This window comes from Protopterus annectens, chromosome 5.part0 (genome assembly GCF_019279795.1).
Source record: "Protopterus annectens isolate FY-2018-M chromosome 5.part0, PAN1.0, whole genome shotgun sequence".
Classification (NCBI taxonomy): domain Eukaryota; kingdom Metazoa; phylum Chordata; order Ceratodontiformes; family Protopteridae; genus Protopterus; species Protopterus annectens.
Window position 1 is genome coordinate 240,641,284 of NC_056735.1, and position 13,887 is coordinate 240,655,170.

Below are 13,887 nucleotides of genomic sequence, written 5' to 3' on the forward strand. Positions count from 1 at the left end.
CAATATTATTATCCAATTGGTAGTATGACTCAACAGTCAAGGCTTATTAGAGTGACTTGGTACAGGATCCTTATATACATGCAATGTACTGTTAGAGCTTAATTTATCTCTACAAAAACAGCCACACTTGGAAGGTTTTAAAATATTTAATAATAAAAAATAAAAACACAAGATAATGCTTCTTACTACACTGTGCTATTCAAGAGTTCAGAGGTCACAGAGAAACTTAAAATAATTCAGTAGTAGAGTTCTGACATCACAGAAACATACTTAGTCTAATTGTTCTAGTTTCTAGCTATTTTTAACTTACATAAGAAAACAGGTAGAGTGCTGATGAGTTCAATGGTCAAGACAAAAATGCTTAATGCCTTCTGATTCTCTCTGTTTATATTGCTATTTTCTGTCCTGATAAACACTGCATCATTCGTACACATCCCTGGATTCCTAGGCCAACAGAAACTGCATCTACATTCTTTTGCACCTAGGTAGAAACCAGAGCAATAAAATACATTTGCATGCTTAAATCTAGCAATCTAACCCTTGGTTAAAACATTAGAAAGAATGTGCTAGGCCAGAAGGATTGACTCCGAATCTTTAACTTCATAGGACAGACATGAAGTAATTTTAACTTCAAAGGACAGACATGAAATGCTTGTCTTAGCTTTCTTTACAGAAGAGGGCAATGTTGTTACATTTTTTGAAGTTGAACATTCCACAGCATATTCTTTCAGTTAAGAAAACAAGCCTGTATTTCAACATTCATATTTACAAATCCAGAATTATGTACCAAATTCTGTTTGACTAGGCTGGCAACCTTCACCCATCTCTACCAGTCTTCAAACAAGATAATGTGGGTGAGTGGTCCTCGTTGTGAGCTCCAAGACAGAATACAAAATTCTGAGATTAATCTACTACCAATATCTACATACTATTTCTGGCTTACAGAATGACATCACTCACATCTGGTCACCTGATTCTGGTTGCTGCACCATACTCCATCACTAGAAGTTGCAAGGGTTAGCACACTAGACCTTTAGTTAAGTTTTATAAAAACATCTGGAAGCCATAAAGCAATACAACCATTCCACTCTTCCTACAGGAGTTACACCCTATTCTCTAGCACAGACATTGCATCTTTGTCTCCTTTCAAAACTGTGGGATAGCATATTTATGGCTTATCCCATAAAGTAATTTAATTTCAAGAATACTTTTTCAACGTCAGGTGGATTAACCTCTTCTCTTCCAGAATATGTTGTTACAATGTATACATGTAAACAGTTACAATAACGCATGCACATTTCTTTTCTGCCCAGTAGGAAACACTGTTGATACATTTTAACACAAGCAATTTTAGAAATACATTTTTAAACACAAGCAACTGTAAAAATCAGTTTGATACACAAATGACATATAATACTTTACAAAATCCAGCTAGTTGTGCTGGCATAAATTATACATCCACTGCCCTACTTCCACTGGCATGGCTAGCAGTACCCCCTATCATCACAGTCCTTATAGTTGATTGTATAGTGTACAATACACACACCCCACTTTCCAGCTTAAACAATGAGAAATTTAGGTCAGCTCTATGGTAAAAGTAGTTGTCAGATCACACAGGCAAACAAGTCTCTCCACAATAAATCCTACTATTAATCCATCATACTTGGTGTTGGTATGAACAAGTTGAGATGTGCCTCTAGTGAATATATGGAGACAGACATTATTGAGCTCTCTAAATATGTGTCCCAGGCATATATTATAGCAATAACCCATGCCTGGGTGTGGATAATGCTGGATTTACCCATGGTTGGTGTGGTGTGGTCACGAGGGCGAAGCCCGAGTCACCAAACAAAGCCAACTGTGGGTAAATCCAGCATTACCCACACCCAGAAGTGGGTTATTGCTATTATACGACATTATTTAAGATAAAAAATAATTACTTTTTTTAAATAATGGCATTGTATAATGCCTCCTTGCTGCCCTTCCGCAGCGGTCTGGTATTCTGCGGCAGTTCTGATGTACTGTGCATGCGTATGCCTACGCAGTACATCAGAGCTGTGGCAAAAGCAACAGAGAAAGCAAGATCTCCGTTGCTTTTCACAAACTGTTTCACTATGTTAAATGGGTTTAACATAGCAAGACAGCTTTAAAAAAAGCAACAGAGAATCTCTGTTGCTTTTTTTAAAGCTGTCTCACTATGTTAAACTCATTTAACATAGCGAGACAGTGTGAAGCAATGGAGATCTTGTGTTCTCCGTTGCTGTAAAAAAAGAGTTATAGTAATGGAAAAAGTCTGGGCGACCGGACCTTTTTCCATCACTATAACTCTGATTTGTAACGTGTACGCTGACCAATCAGCATGCACGTTTTTGAATATTAATGGGGGGTGGTTGTATAAGTCTCTATGTTTAACCAGCATTATACGGTTGTCTAGGATGATGCAACAACATAAAGAACAAATGATATTCTGAAATTGTTTACATTTCTGGTGTCATTCTAAGGGGATCCAGTCCCTGTCAGTGTGGGATGATATTGTGAAGGGACCACTGTGCTTTGCAAGATATGGACTTCACCTGGCACCTCTAGGCTTTTGTTTGATGGCTAAGGCACTTGCCTCCACCATAATATGCCTTTATTAGGCAAGGTCACAAAACAGAATTTAATGTGTGAAAATATACAACTCCAACAAAGTAAGAGTCATGCTGCTAAACTGTAGGAGTTAACATCAGAAAATGCACTCTCTGTAAGCACTCTTCTGAATGGAAGTTGTTGACGTCTGTGCAGTCACAGAAACCCAATTCAAGGCCATAGCAAGTAACCTGGCCTTGCAAGACTACAATGCCTTCCACGCATTCAGAACACAAACTGAAGTTGTGTGAACTACAGAAAGTGGAGTATCTATCTTCATTGCAGATAATTCTCTTCTCTAGACTGGTTACACAACAGAAATAAATGGAGTTAATCTAACTCAGATTTTCTGTGGCTAAGAAACCTCATTCATGTTATCAACAGTTATATATCCCCTTCCATTAACAAGAAAGCCCACATAGCCTATTTATAAGTACTTGGATCAATTAAAGTTGAACAAGTCACCTACTCAGGGATAATTTCAACTTTACCTACATCGATTGTAAAACTTATAGGAGGCCAATGTCACTTACACAATACTTCCTGGACTTTTGTAAATCACATGTCACAGAACAAAGACTGTACCACCCCACAAGGGTTTGTAATATTCTAGATCTGGTCCTCACAAATAGCATTGACTAATCCAATGTCTCATGTGTAGGATCTGCACTGTTTAAATCCAAGCATAAAGCAGTCTTTTTAGAATTAGCAATAGTTAAAGAATTACAAAATTGAGAAGTTAGCTGAAAATACATCTTCCAAGGTAACTACACCCTCCTAAAGGATTGTATAATCTACTTCCAAACTCAATTTTCCACAGAGGACATTGACAGCTATAGTAAGGTATACCCTGATGCTCTGTATAAACATCTACATAAATGCATAGACACAGATGTACCTAATAGGATCAAAGGAAGATCCTCACAAAAATACGAACCATGCTGATGGATGTCTGACATTACTTGAATATACAGTAAGTGAACAAAGCTGATGTCTACAAATACAAGTGGGAATCCCGAACTAGAAGATGACTCTCTCCAGTCTAAACAAGCAAATAAGATAGCTAATAAAAATCCTTGCAGAGCAACTGTGGGAAATATGTAGAAACCAGAGCCAAGGATAACCATAAGGCTTTTTTCTGCTACATCTGCAACCTAAAATGTGTAACTCAGATGTGTGCTGAAGTGATTGTGGATGGTATTGCACACACTGACCCAGTGTAAATTGAAAACCTGCTAGCAGACAAGCTTGGCTGAAAATTAACCCCCCCACCCACTCCCAAACTTACCACAAAACATGTCCTCAACATCGCCTCCAACCTGCATCTACAAAGAGCAACTAATCACTGCTCTACCCAAGACTAGGAACACAGCCTCCATGGGACCAGGTGTCATTTCAGCATGCATTCTTAATGTTCTTAACCAGTGAACTACTGCACTAGGCAACCTTTTCAACCACAGTCTGAGTACTGCCTTTATCCACACAGATGTGAAATCAGCGACCAATTTTCCCCTACACAAGGGTGGATCAACAACATACACATGTACTTATAACCCCTTAAGTTTAACCAGCTTCAACTGTAAGGCAGTGGAATGGATTTTCATGGATGTTGGATACAAGGATAGACATGACATTCAAACACTACATCTGTTTCACCATGATTTTCTCAAGGGTAGGCTGCGAATGCTAAACCTGCTTGTATTCAATAAAGTGACCATAGACATAGCATGTGTGGACATCTTTGACTTTGTCTATCCTGACTAGGCCAAGGCCTTCCACACAGTCCCACATTTGTGCATCAGTGAGAAACTAACCCAGCTGAATATCAACACCTGTGTTGTCAGGTGTGTTGCAAACTGCCTCACAGACCAACAACACTCATTCAAAGTGGAAAAGTTCATCTCTGGCAGCAGAACCATCACCCATGGGTTACCCCAAGTGTCAGTGCTGTGGCCATTCATGTTTGCCATGTACTTTTCAGAAGTCCAGACAACAACAGATTGTCTGTGGCTAGCCAAGTTTGTGGTTGGATGCAGCTTAGGTGCTTTCATTGAATCCTCTAACCATGTGAGAGTTGTTCAAAAGGGGCTTTCACATACTAATGACTGATGACAAATCTGTGCTGTTCAGTGAACTTCAAATAAATACATCATCCTTTCCTTTGGTATTAACAATGTTCCAGCTTATTATAACATAACACTGAATACCCTAATCACCAATTTTGTATTAATATTCCTGGGAACACAAGCAGACTGCAACATGTGTCTACTAAGGTGAGAAAGGTTTTCTACATCTCACATCAAATTACCTAAGGCATTTCTTGTCTATCACATTAAGTTGTAAACCCCCTTGCCTTCTCAAGCCTATTCATGAATATAATGCTCCCTTTGCTGTGTAGTATTAACAGACACCTGCAGAAACTTGACAGACCTCAGAGATTTCTAAGTTATAAAAATCAGGGTGTCAAACATGTGTCTTATATGGACAGAATGATGTACCTGTCTGTACTCAGTATGATATATACTTCATCAAGGTGACTTATGTATGCTTTACAGGGCTGTCTCTGACTCAGTTGTGATAAAAATGCTGCCCCTACATGTGTCATATAGGACTACAGTCACCTGTTCCAAGGCCCTCCATGTAAACTGACATATATAGGACATGCTGGAGAAACAGATACATCTCCCATAGGTTGCCACTCCTCTGGAATAGGCTTCAAATCATATCAAGCAGAGCACCTCCATCACCCTTTTTAAACACAGCCTGGATGACTTGATGTGAAACTGTTAATGTCTGCCATGGATTGACCCTGCTTCTCACCTGGACATGGGTAGTCCTTGTTAGACAAACCTTGGCCATACATGATATATGTCATCAAATTTTATATTGTGATTTAATGGCTAGGCTTCTAAACACCATCAGGTCACTAGCCTAGTAACATCCTATGTATCTATGTAGCTATAGTGATGAACATGCCTTTATACTGAATTAGTCTTCTGATGAGATTTAACTACAGTGCTGACATGGAAGAGTACTTTGAGGGGTTGATGAATGAAGAGAATGAGAGGGAGAGAAGGTTGGATGTTGTGCAGATAGTGAATCATGAAGTGCAGTGGATTAGCAAGGAGGAAGTAAAGATAGCTATGAAGAAGATGAAGAACGGAAAGGCTGTTGGTCCAGATGACTTACCACCTTTGGAAGCATGGAGGTGTTTAGGTTTAATGGCAGTGGAGTTTTTAACTAGATTGTTTAATGAAATCTTGGAAAGTGAGAGGATTCCTGAGGAATGGAGAAAAAGTGTTTTGGTACCGATTTGTAAGAATATTGATGATGTGCAGAGCTGTAGTAACTACAGAGGGATTAAACTGATCAGTCACCGCATGAAGTTATGGGAAAGAGTAGTGGAAGCTAGGTTAAGAAGGGAGGTGATGATTCGTGATCAGCAGTATGGTTTCATGCCAGGAAAGAGCACTACAGATGCAATGTTTTCTCTCAGAGTGTTGATGGAGAAGTACAGAGAAGGTCAGAAGGAGTTGCATTGTGTCTTTGTGAATTTAGAGAAAGCATATGACAGGGTGCCTAGAGAGGAGTTGTGGTATTGTATGAGGAAGTCGGGAGTGTCAGAGAAGTATGTAAGAGTGGTACAGGATATGTAAAAGGGTAGTGTGACAGCGGTGAAGTCTGCGGTGGTAGTGACGGATGCATTTAAGGTGGAGGTGGAATTACATCAAGGATCAGCTCTGAGCCCTTTCTTATTTGCAATGGTGATGGACAGGTTGACAGACAAGATCAGATAGGAGTCCCCGTGGACTATGATGTTTGCAGATGACATCGTGATCTGTAATGAAAGTAGGGAACAGGTGGAGAAGACCCTGGCGAGGTGGAGATATGCTCTAGAGAGAAGAGGAATGAAGGTCAGCAGGACTAAGACAGAATATATGTATGTGAATGAGAGGGAGGATAGAGGAATGGTGAGGATGCAGGGAGTAGAGGTGGCGATGGTGAATGAGTTTAAGTACTTGGGATCAACAGTTCAGAGTAATGGTGAGTGTGGAAGATAGGTGAAGAAGAGAGTACAGGCAGGATGGAGTAGGTGGAGAAGAGTGTCAGGAGTGATTTGTGACAGATGAGTACCAGTAAGAGTGAAAGGGAAGGTCTACAAGAGAGTAGTGAGACCAGCTATGTTATATGGATTGGAGACAGTGGCATTGACAAAAAGGCAGGAGTCAGAGCTTGATGTGGCAGAGGTGAAGATGTTAAGATTTGCACTGAGTGTGACGAGGGTGGACAGGATTAGGAATAAGTATATTAGAGGGTCAGCCCAGGTTGGAAGGTTTGGAGACAAAGCCAGAGAGGCAAGATTACATTGGTTTGGACATGTGCTGAGGAGGGATGCAGAGTATATTGGGAAAAAGATGCTAAGGATGAAGCTGCCAGGTAACAGGAAAAGGGAAAGGTCTAAGATAAGGTTTATGGATGTGGTGAGAGAGGACATGCAGGCGGTTGGTGTGACAGAGCAAGATGCAGAGGACAGGAATAAATGGAAACAGTTCATCTGCTGTGGCAACCCTTAACGGGAGCAGCCGAAAGAAGAAGAAGAAGAAGATGACATGGAATCTTGAAATCTGAATCTGATGTTGTGACTTCTGACGTGCACCATAAGTCTGTAATAAAAATCCATACAGAGAAAATTTCTATATGTTATCAGACACATTTCAGTTGTTAACTTCACAACCCTTACAAGAGCATCCACTGTAAAGTAATAAAATGATGATGCTAGCATCTGTATAACTGGCCAAGTACAATATAACTGACAGGTGCAATCATCAGTTCAACACCACACATACAGATGTAATCATCATTTATGTACATAGTCACCCTGTGCATTAGACACATAGCTTTACTATCCCTGAATCCAAAAGGTAGAAAACAGGAATATGGCACAGTTATCATCAGTTGAACAGGGTGTTGTGTGGCAGTGCAGAAGGCATATTCTGACACAAAAGGTGTGTGAGTGTGTGTGAGTAAGCAAGGGAAGGAGGCAAGATGGACCATGAAAATGTTGTGAGTGTGTCTGTAGGTGCCCTCAATGTCTGATTGGTGTGTGAGTGTCTGCATGAACACAGCCAAGCCCAATGCTAACTCTATATGTCTGTATGCTGGACAGCTGTGAGCTGTGCATGGTAGAGTTGACAGTTCATCTTTTTTGCCTCCAACCATGAGAACTGGCTCTGCCAGGAATTGCACTGGCACCTCCACATCCAATGTCAGATGCAGGGCTACTACCTGAAGTTGACTGATGTCTGAGGTTACGTTCCCTTCACAGGAACACCCAGGACCATGACCCCATGACCTGCCACATTTGGGTCTTGACAGCACACTCCCTGATGGAGCAGTGGAAGTGCTGCTACTACAGGAGCACAATCAGACACAGCCACTTTGTCTCACAGCAGATGTAGTTGCTGACCTATTCTCACAAAGTTGATTTTCTCCTCCAAGCAGATGTTTCATCACAGACAATGTGCATTCCATAACAGATATTAACACGCTTCATCACAGGCACACCTTGCTCCAATGTGTTATTTATCCAATGCATGGGATCAACAACATGGTTGAGGCAGTCGTGGATGTCAGACTGTGCCACATCTAAATCCCTGTGGATCTGTCTTGAGTGCCTTTCTGAAGGTGCCTGTGTCTCCATGACAGCCCAAAACATACACTGAGTTACACGTGAAGAGACACCTGCACCAGTTGGAGGAGAGAGACAGCAGGCCTCCTCTTAGCATCCCTATCATGCCTCCTGTGTGGCACCTCACCAACAGTTTGGCTACAGCCAGAGTCAACAGGCCCTGAAGTTGCAGTAGCTACTCTTTCCTGGTCTATGTCCTCACCCCTCTATCTGTCCAATATCTATGGCATCAGTGGACTGGGAATGCATAGGCATATTGGCTATGTATGGGGAAAATGAGGGGGGGGGTCTCTGGTTGCCAACATCTGTGTCAGATTCAGCCTCTGCACCCCCTAGCTGTACCTCACTTTGGCCACCATCATCATCAGAGTTTGATGATACACTGACATCAGGTGACACAAGGGCCAAAGAACCACTTCCTTGATCATCTGTGATAAAAGGAAGAAACACAGGAATACATTAATACTGACACTAGTACATTGCAATATATGCTAATCAATTTACACTGCTGCCACTATTATAGACAATACAGCAATACATACAGCAGGCCTGAGAGGACACATTATCCGATACCATGAAATTTATCTAAACTAATTACATAAATGTATTATGCTTAATAACTGCAGGAGGCCTATGTCCATGCTTTCCTGATGGTCCTGAAATAAGTACAGGAAGAGATAATGACAACAGCATCACATTTACCAGTAAAACAGGGGGTAATACATTTATTCATCTATATCTCCAGTAACTCAAATGTCAACGTGAATGTGGCTGACAACTTCATAATAAGCTTAAAACTGTAGCAATCTTAAATTTCCCCACCCAAAAAACTGACAGAGACATAGAAATTATTGAAAATATTTCAGAATGCCACAGTATTCTAATGATGATTTAACAAAGCATATCTGGAAGCTCACCTTGAGATGCAGGAGTCCAGAATGTACTGAATCATCGATTGCTGGGAGCTGTCCTGGGTGGCAATGTTTGCCAGGAATTCCTCAGTGGCAGAGAGAGAGGGGGTTGTGCAGCAGCCCCAACTCTGGTGATCTGGCAATCACATGCCACTGCAGCTGCATGCCTCCTTGCTGCAGTAATCAGATGTGTGGCTGTGTGACCCACCTGCTCATAGGTGTGACTGTTGTCCAACAGAATTTATGTTACAGACTAATTCATTCCAGAGACCGGTACACTCAGCCATATTGGCCACACCCTGGCCAGCAGTGCTCCATGATGATGCCTTAAGGACTCAAGGATGAGGTCATTCTCTGCTTTGGTAAATGGGGGCCTCCACTGAACAGACATTTTGTGTCCAAAATTACAAAAAAATGATAATACATATAAGGATCACATCAGTACAAATTAACTGTTTACAGGTAAAGCTGTAAAGGAAGGCTGTCAGTATTCCCTCCCTGGATAAACATGAAAGAGTCAGGATATGACTAAAAATAACAATAGGGAGGATAAAAAACAAGGAGAGTAACAAGACAAACATATCCTTGTTTGTGCCATAGCAGATACTCAACTATGCTCACCTACACAAAATAACAGTCCATTACAGTTTGTGCCATAACAGGAACTTATCTTTGTACGTAGTTATCACACAGCATTATATTTTCAGCTCTTATACATCCTCTGCACCTCTGAAATGGCTTGACAAACAAGGCCATGCCATGATTACACTGCTGAGTAATGCATACAGATTTACTGCGCGTTATTCTTAAACACACATTCCAGCATTGCATTATGTAGGTAACAAAATGGGTACATACCTTCTGGAGTTCAATACTCCTCTATAGAGATATACTGCTCCAAAGAAATATCTCATGGAGTTAAAACAATAACTCTCATCCACATCAGTTTGCCTATGTACACAGTTGTCTTTTTATAATGTAGTACATTAGTAATGGATTGCATCTGTCAGTCTGTGCTTCAGAGATGTTAATTACAGCATAAGCAGATGAATTGCATGCTAATTAACTAATCTTGTGGAGTTAGTCAACAAGATATAAAGCATCCATGTAGACTCCATGTTGTTTTTTTATGCAGATTTTAAAATTAGTAGAGTACAGACACAGAGTAAACACAGAAATATTGTTAAAAGCTGCTGCTTCTTTAATACATCCATCTGTGCTAAAAGTTGAAGCTAATGCTGCTGCTGCTGCCAATAGGCATAGGCAGAGAAAATGAAGACTTTGCAGGCCAGGGATGCAGTTCAGGAACTGTGCGACCTCTGGCAGCCTTGACTCAGAGCCCAAGACACATGCACGGAACCCATCCCAGTGGAAACCAAGGTATGTGTTGAACTTCGAATCTTAACCACAGGTACCTTTCACAGGTAACAGAGGACATGCTTGGTGTGTCATAGGCATCAGCATTCAGGATCTTCTAAACAATCAGCACATATATTTTACCATTAATTCTGAGGAGAGGGCCACAAGAATGCTACAATTGTACCAAGTAGTGCACTACCCTGAAATAATGTGCAAAATACATCGCAGTCATGTACACATGAAAACAACACCTGGGGCACATGTAGGGTCTACATTAAACATAAGGTTTACCATTCAATCAACTGCCAAGTCATGTGTAATGGCAAGAGAATCATCTGGAACACATGTGCTGGCAACCCTGGCAATTGACGCAATTCCCATATGTGCCACACCTCCCAACTGCACCAGATGTCTGCTACTGGGGGATATCTCACAAGTTCATTTAGAGATGGATGCATGCTATCCACTGGAGTCATGGCTAATGAGACATATCAGGAATGAACACACACACACACACACACACACACACACACACACACACACACACACACACACACACACAAACACATAGAAGAACAGCTTAATGAGGCACACGGTCCAACTTGTAATGTCATAAAGCATGTTTTTGAGATGCTGCAGTCACAGTCCCAGTGCCTGCATACATCTGGCCAAGGTCTCCATTAAAATGCACTGACATGTCTCACAATGCTCACAGTATGTGCTATACTAACAAGTTAATCTTGTGGAAACAGTCACAGCAGGATCAGCAAGGGGAAAGGGAACACATCCGACCAACAATGCCAAGATCAATACAGCCACAGGCAGATGAGGAGTCAGAGGAGGAACCAGCAGCTGCTGTGGTTATAGGCAGACATAGGTATGCTCAGTATGTCATTGTGTTGCCTAGGAGACAAACCATAGCACACTGACTCACCACCTAGTATCCTAAAACCATCCCCCTACTTCACCATACTTTTGTACTGGAAAAGCATTACAGAGAAAAGTTTGATAGTAAGGCTACATATTGCAGTTTCTGACTTCACAGCCCTCACTAGATCAAACAGGCAGGATGGGAAACAAACAGGGTAACCAGAGCAACATAGTTTTGTTTTTTTGCCATAGCAGGAGTAGACCTTTGCTCCTCCACCCCCAATAGAACAGTCTATGCTTGCTTATGCCATTCGACCTAGCTTTCATTAGTTGGCAACTGCATATCATATTATTCTCAGTTAATATCCTTCGACATTGTAAGTACAATGATATTGAATGGTTGACACACTGTCTGTCTCAGAGTACTGATTAGATAACTGCTCAATGACCAAGAAACACAGAAAGGAAAGACAGTGCTGTATATTTGCAAGCAATAAACACAATGGAGTGTGTAATCACTAAGTGGAGTATGTGCAAAGATAAACATTTCAGTAAATGTACAACTAACATGCAATGTTTTAATATAACTGTACATTCTGTTTAATTTGTTTGTATGCTGAATGAGTGTTGTTGTTTGCTGCAAAGGTAGTTTTGTGAAAAACAGAGTTAAGGTACTCATCCTGTGTTCTGAATGTGCACTGTATAGTTATTTGGAATCCAGACCTATGTAGGCATATCTCATGTATACAAACATATTCTACTGTGTATGTCTTACTTTGATTTCTGTTTTGCCTATTTTTACTTGTTTTTTTTTTCTCTTAATTTTTGGGCCACTGTTTGCATGGTGCTGTGCTTAGCACAAATGAGTTTGGCTATTCTCAGCTGGTTTGGCACACAGCGGCAGTGTTCAAACTGGACGATTGGACCACCCTGGTAGTAGACAGGACCCAAGCATCTAAAACTGGAGAGTGGATGCACTCTATTATGATAATTGTGCCTGGCGCAAACCCATAGTGCCTTTGTGCTGTGTTTAGCAGTGTGAACCTCACAACTAATACTAAAGAAGGAGATGCTCATGTAACTTATCCTGTGGCTGCAGATGTTAAGTCTAAGCCTAAAGTCTAGGTAGTCCTGGGTTCTACTACAAGGTTTGCAGCCTTTATTTTACTGTTGTGACATTGAAGTATATAACAATGAAATTAAGCATAGACAATGCATAGGGTCCTGGGTTTGAATCCAACATATTCTATTCTTTTTTTAATGTTCCACTTCACATTATAATCACTCTCAATTATATCAGTTGACCTAGTTTATCTTATATAATATTTATACTCCTGAGGGCTGACACACTAATATTGTGTCAGTTATGTACTTATGTATTCATCTCTGTATTGGTTACCATCACACAAACACACTGCCTGTGTTTGCATGATGGTAAGTGACAAGCACCATTTTCAAATGATTCACAATCCAAAAGTGCAAACTCGCAGTATCTTTGAGAATTGGAATTGTTGGGAAAACATCATTGTAGATTGGTCTTTATCTGTAGTAGATATGGCTGGTGTTCATGGCCAGGTTTTGAGATTTCATGCTCCAAGGTGTGGTGTCTAGGTCCAAAGTATTTGTTGGACTCCTAGTAAATGAGTGTGGGCCCTGGCTATTGCAGAAGTGCTATTATGGATCAGATTACAAATCAGATTCATGGAATAGTTTGGTCCAGGCTTTAACCAGTGCTACTGGTATGCTTTACACTGGTGAACAATGTAGAAATCAATACAGAGACCTCAAGATGAGGGGGAGGGATACACTCGACCATTGGATCCAGGAATATAGGACTGGTGGTACTCCACACATGTGTAAGTATCACTTACAGGCACTACTTGTAAGAGATAAAAGCTGCATTTGTTCAGGACTGGTGTTCTTAATGGTATTTTGTTCTGCTTTTTTGACAGCCCTTACAGACAAAGCATTGAGTCAATGAATCTATTAAGCAAGATTGCCTTGGCTGTGAGGTGCATGTTGTATGAATGCATCCAAACAGTACTGTTATTGTAGTATTAAAAATAAAGTTAGCTTTTTGTGTTAATTAAACACCTGTATCACATTGAGCATGCATCTGTCAACTGTAAAAGAAAAGTGTGCATAGGTTCATAGGTATGTACTAGGCCAACAGCCCTGGAGCCTTTACAAGCCTAGCCCATAGAAGTGCCCTGGCATCATGCCGCCATTAGTTCCCGGTGCCTCTATCAAATAGAGCCACTGGAGTGATCCTGGGCTGAACTTTCTATTTCCCATCCACTCATCAAGATTTCTCTTGAAAAGGGCCAGTGAGGTGCTCTGCTTCACATGTATGGGAAGTCTATTCCAGAACATGGGCAGTCTCTGGGTTATGAACCTGTCGCTCCAGAATGTTCTGTTGATTGTGGTAAT